Genomic DNA, 15,369 nt, shown 5'->3' with positions numbered 1-15,369 from the left:
CCACTCATTTTAAAGATGTGTAAGCAAAGGTCGATTAAAATGAGTTCTCTGTCAAAAAAGCTACAAAGCTAGTAGAGCTGATATCCAAACCCAGCTCTTCTGTATATGCAACTCACACCTTCTTTCCACCACTCCAAACTGGCTTTTGTGTTTATGTATTCCTTCTTTCCTCAAAGGTCAGAATAGTGGAGAACAGAGCAAGACCATACATGGTTCTTATTTTGAAATCAACAACATTATTGGGCTCAAACCCTTTCCCATAAAAAGCATCTTGTATATAATAGCTAGGTCCTAGTTAGGCCTAAAAATTAATCCCATGCATTTAAATTCACACTATTTGAAGTTATAGCTATGTAAACTATGGCGACTGAGACCTCACATGCCATCTTCCTGATAGAATGGGAGCCCTTTGAGGTCCTAGACTTTTCATTTTTATCTTTATTTTTCCAATGGCTAGCATATATTCATTGTTTAGGTTAGAGACGAGGAGCCACATAATCAAATTCCAACTCATTTTTAAAATGAGGAAATGAAAGCTCATTAAAGAAAAGTTATGTATACTAAAAAGGAGAGGCAGGATTTGAACTCAGGTCTTCTGATTACAGAATTACACATTGCCTTTTGTGTTCACAAAGGTGAGGACTTACGGGTTGAGTGTATTAGAAGGACTGTTAACATGACGATATGTAGGGGCCAGAATTTCAGCCCTGACTTTGCTGCTTCCTACCTGTCTAACCTTCAACAAGTCATTAAATGCATCTGGGTCTCATGACAAGGGCTGCACTAGGGGAATCCCTTTTTAGAATTGGGAGGGATTTCATCAGCTGACTGCTCCAACTCACACCTGAAGCATTGTCTCCACCTAAGACACACCTGACAGGTAGCCAGCGAGGCTCTGATTATAAATCTCCAGTGAGGGGGAGCCACATCCTCCTGACAATCTAAATTGGTCATCCTATTGCTAACGGCAGGTGAGTATCCTTAACTCTTTTTGTGTTGAGGGAGGGAGTTATTTTTGGCTTCAAATATTGGTGTTTCCAAGGAAATCAGAATTATTTAATTCTGATGTTTAAAAAATATCAAGGGTCCTCTGGGCAGTATAATACACTCCTACAACCATTAACACCTGGTCAGGAATTAAACAGAGAGTCATAGACTTACAGTCAGGAGGGGCCTTGGAATTATCTGGTCCATCTACCGCACTTTACAAGTGGGGAAACTGAGGCCCAGAGAAGGGAGGAGACATAGCCAAGGTAATACAAGTAATGGCGTTAGAGCTAAGTCACTCCAAGTTCAGCATTCTTTCTATTATACACACTTCAAATGTGGTTACAACAGTCACATCTGTTATCCTGGAAATTCCAGGCTGAGAATGACTTTAGGATAGAGCCTGATCTTCCAAACACATGGTCAAGTTCATGGGAATAGGCCCCACTAACCAAAGCTGACATCAGATGATCCTGGCACAAACTGAACAGGTCCTATTGTCTTTCGAAGCATTTCCTTGCCAGGGCCCGGAGCTGGCCAAACAAAGACATGGCCCTTGTCTAATTCACAAGATGCTGACAGGTTTTGAACTTTTAAAATTTAGACTCCCTTTGGGAGGTGTTGAGTCCTCTGAAGCAATCCCCTCCTGCCCTGACTTAGAGCCTTCAGAGCTGTTCCTTGGCCACACTAATTACATATGTAAACACCCTTTAAATACTTTTCAGTCCCTGGGGAATTCTGCCCAACAGATCCTTGCTTTTCATTAAAGTCTCTGGCTAAGCTCCATCAGGCCTGGCTGCGATGGTTTGTTGTACATTTGGATTCAGAAGCTTCTTTCATTTACGACTTTAAACTCAACTTAATCCAAATATTTACCTCCTCCATCATCTGGGTCAAGCCTTTCTTCACATTGACTCTGGCATAATATGGAGCCACGTTCCAAGCAGGAAACCTAGTCCTGTTTCCTCAGATGTTCCTCAGGGCACCAGTGCTGAACTAGGGGAAAGGGAGGAAGGAAGGAGGGAAGGTGGAAGGGAGGGAGAAGAAGAGAAAGAAAGACAGAGGGAGAGAGACAGGAAAAGAGAGAAAAAGGAAGAAGGGAGGGAGGGAAATAACGAAAGCGAAGGAGGGCAAAGAAGAAAAGAAGTCTGAAGAAAGGAAGAGGAGAGAAAAGGGAAGGGAAGAAAAACTAAAGCAAAAAAAAAAGTCATCCAAAGTCCATACAACATTTATTAGCTGGAGCACCATGAAAATCACTCTAATCAGTTGGTTTCCTCTCATTAAAAGTTAATTAGTTTGACATAAACTTCCTGCATAGGAAAGTGCTGGGTACTTAGCAATAATAAGGAAAGAGACAAGTCACCCTGGGCGCGCTGGAAGGACACATGTCGGAGCAGGGCTGTTGTTGCTTCTGCAGATGACATCCTTGTTTGAAGACCTGTAGGATCTCCCCCAAGAAGACCCAGACGATCTGGGGGAAACAAACAAACAAAAACTTAAACTTTCATTATAATGAGGCCTCAGAAATCATCTTCGCTCAGTTTGGGGAACAGGCTTAATTGGGTTACCTGCTGATACAAAGACAGTGATCCCATTTAGAGGCATTGGCTGAACACTGGTTAAAACCCACAAAACCAAACTAGTAATGAATGTCTAACACATAAAAATGGCATGCTGCCAGGTCGTTCATTTAGTCGTATTTACAAATCACCTTGAGGGGAAAAATGATTAAATTAAAGAAGGTACGGTGAGGAGTCTGGCTGACTTGAGCATTGACTCATGTGGCTTGAAGAAAGTCCAAGAATATAATGACAGGAAGGACAAAAGAGTCCTAACATGGCAGAGCTTGAAAGGATTTTAATGGTCATAGGGTACAATCTTTATGCTTCCAGATGAGGAAACTGAGGCTCAAAGAGGTAAAGTGACTTGCCCAAGATGGCAAAGTCAAGGGCAGAGCCAGAAACCACCTGATGTCTGTCCACCCACCTTCACATGTCCTTCCTCTTCCGTGAGTCTCTCACAGCTTCAGTAGCTCTGCTTGTAAAGGGGAGACGTCCCTTTTATTGACACAGACAAAGAATGACAGGGACCCATTGAGATAGTATTGGGTAAAAGTCTTGACAATGCAAAGCAGCTAAGAATGGATGAATAAAGAAAATAAAAAACGAACCATGAAACTCACTAGATATATGTCTCTGGGTAAGTCACTTAACACTGATTGCCTCGCACCCCCACCCCCACCCCAAATGAACCAGATGGAGCAGATGATCCAAGAAGATAATGAAGGAAAGGACCTAACCAATTACTATTCTCAATATTTTAACAACAAATATCTATCATCTATCATCTGTCATCTATCTATCTATCTATCTATCTATCTATTTATCTATCTATCTACCTGTCTGTCTATCCATCTATCCATCTATCTATCATCTATCTACTTATCTATCCATTCATCCATCCTTCTACCTATATCATCTACATAGACATATAGACATATATACATATATGCCTATATAACATATATAGTTTATATATAAAAACATCTATATCTATGTATATACATTAGTTCCATCCTTTCAGAGTTTTTCTACAGATGTTTCAAGACTCTAGCTCTCAAGAAGCATTACAGAGATTTATAAAGTAGTGTGCTATGAATTATTCCACTTGCCACAGCCCATCTTAGTAAAAAAGACCATCCAGCTATAAGACATACAGCCCACTGGGTATGTTTTCCATGATCCTTTGACCCCTCTTACTCTTGGAAAGAAGAAGCTGATATGAAGCCTATATTTTACAGTGCTAGGATGAACATATCACATTCCTTGACTTGGCTCTGCCTTGGGTCATTCTTTCACCCATCAACTGAAAGTGAATGGGCAATGGACAATAAGAAAGCAACACTGGGTGGTGGAGTTGGGGTTAGGGGAAGATGAACTGCTGCCTTAATATTCCACTAAATGTATATCAAACCCAGTATTTGTGAACTTTAGAATTCCTTTCCCAATCTTTCCCAAGATCTTTCCCAAATTCCTTGTTATTTAATGCTCAACTCACTCTATCCAGAAGTGACATATTCATCAGCTCTCCCTTCTAACTTTGCCCCCAAGATATTTCATGCATGTAGCAAGACTGGACAGGGATTGTGTATCCCTGGCACCTAACCAGTAGTAGGTGATTAATAATTCTTGTTCATTTACAGATTTTTATCTTAGTTACCTTAATGAAGTGTTAATTCCTGGAGAGCAAAGACCACCCTCCCCCATCTTACTAATTTTTTATCTTATGCAGTTCTTTATAGACAATTTAATAATTGAAGAATACATATGTTCCAGTGGCATAGTCTTTGAAGATTTAAGGGCTTTTCCGTGAAACAATGAGGTATTGGAATGGATCTCTAGTGAAGTATCTTAAAGATGGCTCTAAAATGGTTCTTACGCTAATTAATTTATTTTTTAAAGCATATTTTGATAATGTTCTTTTGTTATAATTAGTTTTTTAATCCTACAAACTTTATATACTTAAAAACAAAATTCTGAGAAGAGGTTCACAGACCAGACTTACCATCAAAGGGATCTACAACACAAAAAAGAAGCCTTGTCTTACAATATAATAAAATAAATGTTTATAGAAGAAATTTTAAAGTTTCTGATCCAGTTTTTTAATTACTGTCAATGACATTTATTGTATTTGTCAGAAAAAATGCAAGATTTGCTTTTATTGTTTGTAAACATTAGAATAATTAACCATGATTCATCACATTTGCAATATGCTTCTGTACATACAGCACTTGGGGAGAGACCAGATGAATAAAAATAGCCCCAACTTTTTCGAAAGCCCACAGATCTCTTCATCCTACCTAAAGTTCAGGTTTTCATTTTGATCCCTCAAAGTATTGACGTGGTTTGTTGTGCATTATCATATGTCAGCAATCTGATTATCCCTGTGGCAAGTGGTACTGTTTACATATTTAATCACTCATGTCTTTTGGGGAAGTCAAGCATGATACTTGCTATAATGACAAAATACTCTGAGACTTGCAGAATTTGTCAACCCCAAACTTGTTTATTGCTAATAACTGATGATAATTATATTAAGAAGTAGGATGCCCTACTGGTCAGAATGCTCTAGGTGGAAATGATATGATGGGTTTATGCCCTGTAGTATATTTCCTTGTTAGTGGGAACAAGGTGTAATCTGTAGCTAATTAACAACCAGGACAGCTGTACAATCCAAAGCAGGAAAAAGGTTGAAGTCTTAATATATGCATGAATCACACTTTATCCAAAACATGTGCATGACATAAACATTGTCCTATGATAGAAACAGGAATCAAGAAATGGAATGGATGATGAAGCTGCATCATAGGTAATGCCTACAAACCACATTGGAGACAAGGCTTTTATGTCTCTGGGTCTACATGGAAGCTTGATGTATAAAATCCATGGATTACTGTCTGTGGAAGTGGGATAGCATCATGGCCAGAGTACTGGCCTTGGGTTGAAGAAGACCTGTCCTGCTTTGAATATATACTAGTATAATCTGGAAAATTTGATGCCAATTCACATCAATGGGGAGAGTGTTCATACTAGGATTCCACACACCCACACAGACTAAGGACTACTTATGGAAAATAATAATAATAAATATTAATAATAATTTTAAGTTATACTCATTATTTCATGGGTCTAAGGAACTTCCAGTATGAAAGTTTCCTCTTTCAATGAAGATTGGTACCTGTTTGTATCTTCCAGTGACAGAGAATTGCCTGGGACACAGACAGTTACTTGTCTAGGGTCACACAGTCAGCCTGGGTAGTAACAACAACCACAATAATATTGACATGTATATGCTATTCCAAGGTCTACAATGTGCTTCCACTAATATCTGGGGTCTCTTCAAGCACAGACCTCTTTTTGAAACAGAAGCTCGCAGCAGAGTTAGAGACTGAGAGTGAGATTTCTTAACAAGTTTTCCCAAAGGACTGAGGACATACAAAGGTATGAGGTAAATTCCCCATGAGGAATATGGAAGCATGGTGACATTGGTTACATTTATTATAATAATAACAATGGTTTTTGCACATCTATTTCATCGTTCAATGCCTTTAACTACATTTCTGAGAAGGAAAATGGCCCCATCAGAAGCAGCTGTTTCTGCATTCACATCTGTCCTTCTTTATTGAATTTCCTTTTCTTAATGAATCATGAGGGTTGAGTTAAATGTTAAATAGCTGTTAAATAACATTGTTTATGTAAGGAACACGCATGTTTGTCTTTACTTCAATTAAAATGACCTTTGTCCTCCTAGGGCTGGTGCTTGTCAATGAAGCAAAATTCTCATTTAAATCAGAAGCCACACTGGTAAAACCAACAGAACCATCTTCTACATCAGAGTCAAAGGACTTGGATGCCCAGGAAATGAAAATGGGTACAACCTCACATTTCCCACCTTTGCACAGCCTATCCCTCCTATGCTCTCCATCCTCACTTGCTCCTCTTGAAGCCCCTAATCTTGTTCAAGGCCCAGTTCAAGCATCCTTTGTTAATGGAGACCTTTCTTTATACTCCCAGTTGTTCCTGGGTTCTCCAGCTCTTAAAATTTCATTGTATTTCTTTCCATTCCCTTGCATTTTCTTGTGGGCAGTCTATCCCACCAGTAGAATAAAAGCCCTTCAAAAACAGCAACTTTTTGATGTTCTTTATGTAACTAGAGCCTAACCCAGGGCCTGATGCATACTCCACCTTTAATAAAAGTTTGTTGAGTTGAATTCAATTGGATTGATTTGAAGCTCATTCAAAGGATTAGACTATTATCAATGAGGTAATGTCCTTTCATGTCCTTGTATGTTGCTGGTTCTCTGTGAGTGATGTCAGTGCCCATGTTAACACTTCTATTTGGTAGAGCCAGCAAGAAGTATTTTCACAGAAGCATTTACTAGAGTAAGCTCTGACTTTCCTAGCACAATGTCTTATATTCAGTAGGTACTTCATAACGGTTGTTTGAATTACTTTGAATTTCCTGGGTCAGTCAAGTTTCTGTTACCTGAGAAAATTTGAGATGGTTGAAAAAGCACCGGGTTGGCATCAGCTGGATCAGCAGGATCAACAGATACTTATTAAACACCTACTTATCTCTAGAGGACTGAGTTCAGTCAAAACAACTCATGAAGACAGCATACTTGGGTGGGAAGAATTCTAATTTAGGTTAGAGGAGGGAAGACCTATGTGGATGAAGTCATAGCTAGTTTGAGTGAGTAAATCCTTGCTATTGAGCAAGTCAGAGTGCTAGCCAGATGAGATGCACAGATGTAGAAGATATTGTGTCATGTAAGAGGTCCTATTTTTATCAAATATTTACGGAATCTCACAATTAAGATACTCTAGTTCATGTGAACAACAACATGGCAGATCTGCAGACCTCTTTTACTCATTATTCTTTAAAAAAAAAGGAACAAAAATGAATTATGACCCAAGTATAGGGCAACAATGGCTGAATACATGACATTGTGTGTGTGTGGGGGGATAACCCCAAAAGGGTAAAATGTTTATTAATACTGGAGGATTCCGAGTCTTAAATGATCTGTCAAAACTCTTCCCCTGCCAGGTTCCACACTCCAATGGAAGTAATGCAAGTTGCTTGCGGGTTTGTACTTGGGACTCATAAAGGGATTTTACACACACACACACACACACACACACACACTATAGGTATTCTGACAGACTGTTCCTCTCCCAACTCTTAACCCCTTACCTTCTCCACACCATGTAAGTGGTAGCCATTGACTCAGCTCAGTCACATGAGCTGGACTGAAAAAGAAAATATGCTTACTTTTGACTGGTTCAGAGACCTAGAATAGTGACCTTTCAAGGCTGCAGAGACTCTCTCTGAAACACATTACCCATTCTTTGACCCTGCACAAAATGGTACATGTTGATTTAACCCAGTCACAAGAAGGAAAGGAGTGCCAAAGGAGGTATTAAGGTGGGAGGGAGCTAGTTGTACATGGCTGTACTACCATTTCAGAGGGTACTCGAGGCTAGAATCCAGAAGAGTCAAACCAATGAAAGGAAGCTGAGGAAGCTTTGCAGCTAGGCCTCAAAGGTACCTACCAATACAGGGGAAGGAATGTGAAAATAAATAAGAATATGAAGAAGACTGAAATAGCAGATATTTCAAGAAGAAAAACTTTTAATAAAAGCCTAGAGCACAAGGAAACAAATCTACAAAGAATATAAAAAACCAGAAGGAAAGATGAGTACTAAATTTTGAAAGAGATTACAAGGCTATCTTTACACTTTGATGTATCCTTTGACAAAACAGAGTAAAACTATTCCTGATTAAATACATAATCCTGTGGACCCCCAAGAAAGCAAGGAAAAAAAACTCCAAATTAACTCAAAATAAAATGTCAAAGTTAGAAAAGACATCTGGTCTAACCCATACTTGAACAAAAATATCTCCTCTACAACATTCCCAACAAGTGATTTTCCAACCTTTGCTCAAAACCTCCAGAGAAATAGTGCTCACTATCTCCTCCTGAAACTACCCTTTCCACTTTGGGGCATCTGTTTCCTGTCAATAGGTCAAAATCTCCTCCCCCTTTACCTCCATTCTTTGCACCCAGCTCTTCCATCTATTAGCAATCAGAGCAAAGTCTAATTCCCTATGACTTGAAATCATTTCAAATATTTTAAGATGCTTATGATCCAATTCCTGTCGTAAATTTCTTCTTCAGGATAAATCCTCAATTTGTTCAAGTAATCTTCATATAACATGTTCTTGATTCCTTTTGGTATCATCATCACCCTTCTCTGGGCAACTTTCCCAGTTAGCAACATCATTCTTCAAATGTGGTGCCCAGAACTGAACACGAAAATCCAGTGAAAAACATAGATTAACAAGTCTTATAAGAAGATGAGAAATGTATGAAAATAGCTTCCATGTTGGAAGAGTATGTTAAAGGCACAAAATCAAATAGATGATAACCATCTTAGAAATTTAATCAATCAATAAACACTTATCAAGTACCTATTATGCAGCAGGTATTGTGTTAGGCACTGGAAATTCATGGAGGAAGAGCTCACTTCCATCATTTGGAAGAATCAAAGATCCAGGACTTCAAGAGAAATAATGAAGAAATGGAGTAAAAAGAAAGTGGGGATAACAAATTACATTTACAAAGCAACAATTATTGAACCCACTTGGTTCTGGTTAAAGAAAAGAAAAGTAGATCAGTGGAATTGATAAAATATGAAAATTCAGAAATGATCAATGTCAACAACCCAGTTTAAAAAAATAAACTATTTTGGGGGAAAAACTCTCCATTTGACAAGACCTCTTAGAAAATAGTTTGTTAGAAATTAGATCTAGCTTACCATTTCAGATTATACACTACAATAAGCTCAAAGAAGTCAAACAATCAGAATATGAAAGATTATACCATTTTTAAAAAATAGAAAAAAGTATGAAATTAGGTACTTTTCAGAGCTATAAATAATGACAGCAACCCTAACTAAACAAAAGATAAAAGTGATAAAAAAATCAAAATCTGTCATTTTATTATATGAAATTAGAAAACTTTTGCGCAAATAAACCAATGAATTTAGGATAAGAAACTAAGTGACAGATTAGGGGAAATTTTTGCATTAATTCCCTAGGTAAGGGTCTGAAATGCAAGACACATAAGAGACTAATATAAAAACCAACTACCATTCCCTACTCTTTAAGTGGCTGAAGAATGAAAACAAACAGTCTTAAAAGAATTGCAAAATACCAATAGCCACATGAAAGATTGCTCCAGATCACTAGAAATAAGGGAATTCCAAATTAAAACAATCTTTGCATTTCACCTTATACTCAGAAAATTGGCAAATATAGAAAAAAGGGGGAATGGTCAATGTTAGAACAGTGCAAAAAAGACTTACACTCATACAGTATTTGTCCTATTACTGGTTGATTTCCCCAGTTTGAAAGCAATTAGGAATTGTGTCAAAAAGTTACTAATATGATCACACTCTTTGGCCCACAGAGCTAAATGTGAAGCATATTTTGCACGGAGTTTCAAAACCAGAAAGAAATGTCCCATATTTACCAAAACATTCATGGGAGAGGATGTTCTAGTAGCAAACAAAGTAGATGCCATCTGATTAAAGAAAGGCTAAACAAACTGCGATATGTGAATGTAATGGAATTTTACTGTGCCATAAGAAATGATGATTTTGATGAATTTGGAGATTTCCTGGAATACTTAAATCCACTCATCAAGAGTGAAGGAAGAAATAAGATCAAGACAACAATATCACTATGTCTTAAACGATGGAAATGATAATAGAAGAAAAATATTAAACAATGTGTATCTAAAATAAGCTTGATTCCAAGGAAGAAACTAGAAAGTGTTCATTCTTTTCCTTGTAGAGGTTGGGGGCCATGGCTGTGGAACATGATGCACACTGTTGAATTAGTTTTAATGAACTTTTTATTTTCTTCTTTTATTTATTTATTACTTTTTTGATATACATGATGACTTGCAGGGAGTAGGAAAGAGCAAGAGCATAGTTGGAAATAAAGATGAATTTTTTGAATATTGAATATTTTATTTTAAAAATAAAATCTAGTTTAGCAACATTCAGAATGTCATACTGGATTAACCACATTTCCATTTCCTCTTGTCATTTTAAACAAGGTTGCTAGACTGGTGGACCTGGGGCATGGGGCAGGACCTTGACATCATCCTCCCTTTCTTCTCTCTTTCGCTCCCATAGCCAATCAGTTACTGCATCTTGTCACTTGCACATCCAAGATGTCTCCCACATGACTTTCTATCTGTGTGCCAGGCAGATGGGCTACACGCCTGCCATCATTTTCATCTCTTCCCCAGCAGGACATTGGCCCCTGTCTTTCCTGTACCGCTTTACATGTTCTCTTCCCAATTATTGACTATCCTTACTTGCCTGTACTTGTGTCCTCAGAGATTATCCCAGAACCTAGCTCATAGCACGTGCTTAATTTCTATCACATTTTCAGATCTTTTCACTCATACTGTGACCATCCTAATTAAATTCTTCCTCACTTTTCACCGAGAGTCCTGGCACCAGACTTCAAACTGGACACTCAGCTTCCAATTTCTCCTTTTCTCCAAACCATCCTTCACAAAACAATCAAAAAATCTTCCTGAAGTTCAGGTTTGACTCTGCCTCTGCTTAAGAAACCTTCATTTGATTTTAGGATAGAACTATTTCAATGTTTCCTTTTGGAATCCTGTGCATTGTGTTACAGAGATTTTAAAGCATTCTTCTGAGAAGTGATCTGTAGGCTTCACCAGATTGCCAAAAGGATCCACAACATAAAGACGAAAAATTCTCCCTTTCCGTATTTCCATCTGCTGTCCTTCTTCAAATCTCAGCTCTCTGTATTGAAAGCCATTCCTGATTCCTCTTAATTTTAGAGCCTTCCTTCTGTGGGTTACCTCCACTCATTCTCCTGTACAGAATTTGTTTGTACAGAAGGATTTGCATGTCACTAGGGACAGTTTTACTGAAAGCCTTCCTCACCTCCTCTTAATTCCAGTTCTTTCTCTCTGTTAATCATTTCCTACTTTTCCTATATGTGCTTTGCTTTGTATATAATTTTGCAAGCTGTCTCTTTCGTTACATTTTAAGTTCCTTGAGAGCAGGGGCTGTCATTTGTTTTTCTTTGTATCTCTAGTGTTTAGCTATCATTTGTCCTTCATTCTAGAAGAGGACCATAACATCAGGGAGGTAAAGTACTTGGCTCATAGTAGGTGAGTTTTAAACATTTATCGACTGACTGAAGAACCCTAGGATAAAAAGCATAATATTCCCCTTGGTATTTAAAGCCCTTCTCAATCTGCTGTGACCAACCTTTCCAGTTTATTGTTTTGTGTATTCAGTGTTCAAAGCAAACTGGCCTGGTCATTCTTCTCCCATCTCAATATTCCATCCCCTACCTCCATGCCTTGGCAAAGGTTGTGCTGCATTCTTCACTCCCTCCTTACCTCTGGCTCTTAGACAAGTGGATGGTATAGTGGACGCAGTGTGGGACTTAGAGTGAGGAAGAACCTCAGATACTGACCAGCTGTGTGACTCAGTTTCTTCTTCTGTAAAATTGGAAAAATAAAAGCATCTCCCTACGCCCCAGGAATGTAATGAGGCTCAAATGAGAGAATATTTATAAAGTGTGTCGCAGACCTTAAAATGTTGTAGAAATGTTCGTTATTATCATTATTAGTTATTATTATTATTAAAATCCCTAGCTTCCTCCATGGCTGAATTCCAGTTCCATCTCTTAAAAAACATTTTCCTGTGCATCCCTAGTTATTAGTGCTCTCAGATGATCATGCTATACTTATTTCTTTATGTTTATGTCCCCCCAGTAGATTGGAAGCTTCTGTCACAGGGCAACAAATGTCTTTCAGCTTGTTTATTAAAAATACTCAGTTTTTAGCACTTGGTTTAATGTTTTAAGCACTTAATAAGTGGTCCTCAGGGTCTTATCCTGGAGGAGGGCTGAGTCACCAACATTAGGCAGGGAGAGAAACTTCCAGGATTGAATCTGTGCTCAGATTCTAAACTCCGGATTACAGATGAAAATGCTACAACGGAGAGTGGTTGAAGTCTTGACAACAAGACAAAGACAGGAATTTCAGTTTCTCAAATGGACTAAAATAGAAAATTTACTACTTTCTGTCACTGAACTGATGCCATTTTCCTGTTTTCACAGGCCTATGAGACTTAAGCAAATGTCTTTTTCCAGTTGTCCCTAGAGTTTTGTTGTATAACCCTTCTTCCCATGAAGTCTAATTGAACATAATTGGTCATCCCATTGGGTGGTCTCCTGACAGACAGATTTCCATGAGAGCTGCTACCAAACCCTACCTATCCTCAAATACTTCCCCCATGGCCTATGACTGTCACTGAAAATCATCACTCCTTCTGTTGAATTCCCTCTAGAAGACCATTGTTCAAATGGACAGGTAAGGTACTAACACGCTGGAACCAATTGTGTGGATTAGTTTATTCCAAGCGTCAGTAACCTGTTAAGGAGAAAAACCATTTTTGTAATATTCTTAGAATATAACTTTTTGAAGGGACATTATATTATAGAGACAGTATGGTATAGAATAGATTATATTTTATTGACCCATGGAACAGATCAAATATAATATATTGCAGATATATTATATATGTACATAAATATTCAATTGATGCCAGGAGAATTTCACACCAGCCTTATGTGTACAGGTTTATACATTTTTACTGTTTTATTCAATTTACTCAAAGAACTAGAAGAAGGCTTCAGTTCATTCTGCAGATCCACAAATCTAGGAAGAATTTCAGAAAGATATAATCAGGACAGCCCCAGGCTGAGAAGGTGGGGAAATTGTGTTCTAGACCAGCAGAGGGAGTGTCTAAGCACGTGTAAGCATAGACCTATGAAAATATCAAAGAAAGCCATTATCTCTCCATCTAGCTTTTTATTTGTTGATTTATCCTAGATCTGTGACCTCATTAATTGGAAGGCACTTCTAGTGTGGAAATTCCTTCCACTCACAGAAAAGTCACTCTTTGTGTTAGTTAACTAGGGCATCATCAACAGGTTGAGTAAGTTTCTTGTGGTCACATAGAAGGGAAATAGTAAAAGGAAATTTAGTCTACTTCACATCTGCCCAGGGCTAGTCCTGAGTATAACTTGGGCTGTTAAAATAACCAGAAGGATCGAGGGAACTGGAGAGGACTCAAGTGTCAAGATGAACCCCCTCTCATCAAAAAAGCTCTGCCAAGATTCAGATAATATCTTGGGTACTGCACTCAGGTGACTCAGTGGCTACAGAGCCAGACCTTGACTCAGAAAGATCCAAGTTTAAATCCGGTCACAGAAACTTTACTAGCTGTTTCACCCTGGGCAAGTCACTTAATCTTTGTTTGCCTTAATGCACTAGAGAGCAAAATGGCAAGCCACTCCAGTATTTTTGCAAGAAAATGCCATAGAAAGTATGGTCCAGAGAGTCAGAAAGGACTTCAACAACAGCTACACTCAGTTTCTCAACCTAAGAATAAGTTTACTTTCTAACACCCATATCCACCTAGACTAAATTTATAAAAAGGAGAAATAATCCTGGTATTTATCCAAATGACTGAGAAATCAGGGATAATCCACCTCCCAAAGGCTTTTGACATGCAAAAACGAAAAGGGTTAGAGTTCTAGACCTCAAGTTAGGAGGGCCTGAGTTCAAAATCTAGCCTCAGACACTTACTAGTTGTGTGAGCCTAGGGAAGCTAGAATCATTCCCTCTCAGCCCGGTTTGTCATCTTTAGAAAGGAAACAGTAATAGCACTTGCATGCCAGAGTTGCTGTTAAGCATAATGTGAGACAGAACATGTAAAAGGTTTTGTGAACTTTAAAATGCTGTATAAATACTCTTATTTTTTAATCCCAAAGGATTTGTGGGAAAACACAGAGAAGAATCACACAGGACAAGAATCAAAGAAAGGTTGCTATCTGAAATGCTGCAGGGAGGGCTTACAGTACAGTGTGAAGGGAGGTGATGGGAGTAGAAGCCAGAGCCGGAGCCAGGAATTCAGGAGAATCAGATTCTTGCCCCTGCTTAACCCTGCCTTTCCTGTGTGACTTCACATGAGTCATTTCATCTTTCTTGTCTCACTTCCCTTGTAAAATGAGGAAAATGGACTACAACTCTGAGGTTTCTTCCAACTCTACAAACAGCAATAGTTAATAATTATGTTACTGTTCAATCATTTTCAGTCATCTCAGATTCTTTGTGACCCCATCTGGGGTTTTCTAAGCAAAGATGCTGGAGTGGTTTGCCATTTCCTTTCCCAGCTCATTTTGCAGATGAGGAAACTGAGGCAAACAGGTTGAGCGACTAGCTTAGGGTGACACAGCTAATCTGAGGGTGGATTTGAATTCAGACCCTTCCTGACCCCAGGTCCATGGCTCTGGGCACTGTGGCATCCCTTACCTGCTAACAGTCTGTGAGTATAAGTTGATCAATCTTCCAAGAATCAAAGTTAGAGTTTCATCACATAACCTTTGATTTATGAATATTTCTCCTTGTCAAATTCCTGACTCTCTGTGGGCCTTAGTTTTTGCATCTTTAAAATGAGGCATCCAGTATCTGTGACCACCATGACTTCTTCCAGCTCTAAACCTACAATGCTGCAAAAGGTCCCTGAGTGTTGCTTCACTCTTGATTGTATCTTGCATGCTGCTGCTCCCTTATTACTTACTGAGAGAGTAAAGCATGGTGACCAGAGAGATGATCCAAGGGTCACAAAGTCCTGAGTTCAAATCTCACCTTTAATGCAAACTGACTCATGACAAGCCATTCAACCTCGTTAA

Source organism: Notamacropus eugenii, chromosome 6 (assembly GCF_028372415.1).
Source record: "Notamacropus eugenii isolate mMacEug1 chromosome 6, mMacEug1.pri_v2, whole genome shotgun sequence".
Taxonomy (NCBI): domain Eukaryota; kingdom Metazoa; phylum Chordata; class Mammalia; order Diprotodontia; family Macropodidae; genus Notamacropus; species Notamacropus eugenii.
The sequence above is the reverse complement of the archived record's forward strand: the minus strand, read 5'-3'. Positions refer to the sequence as shown.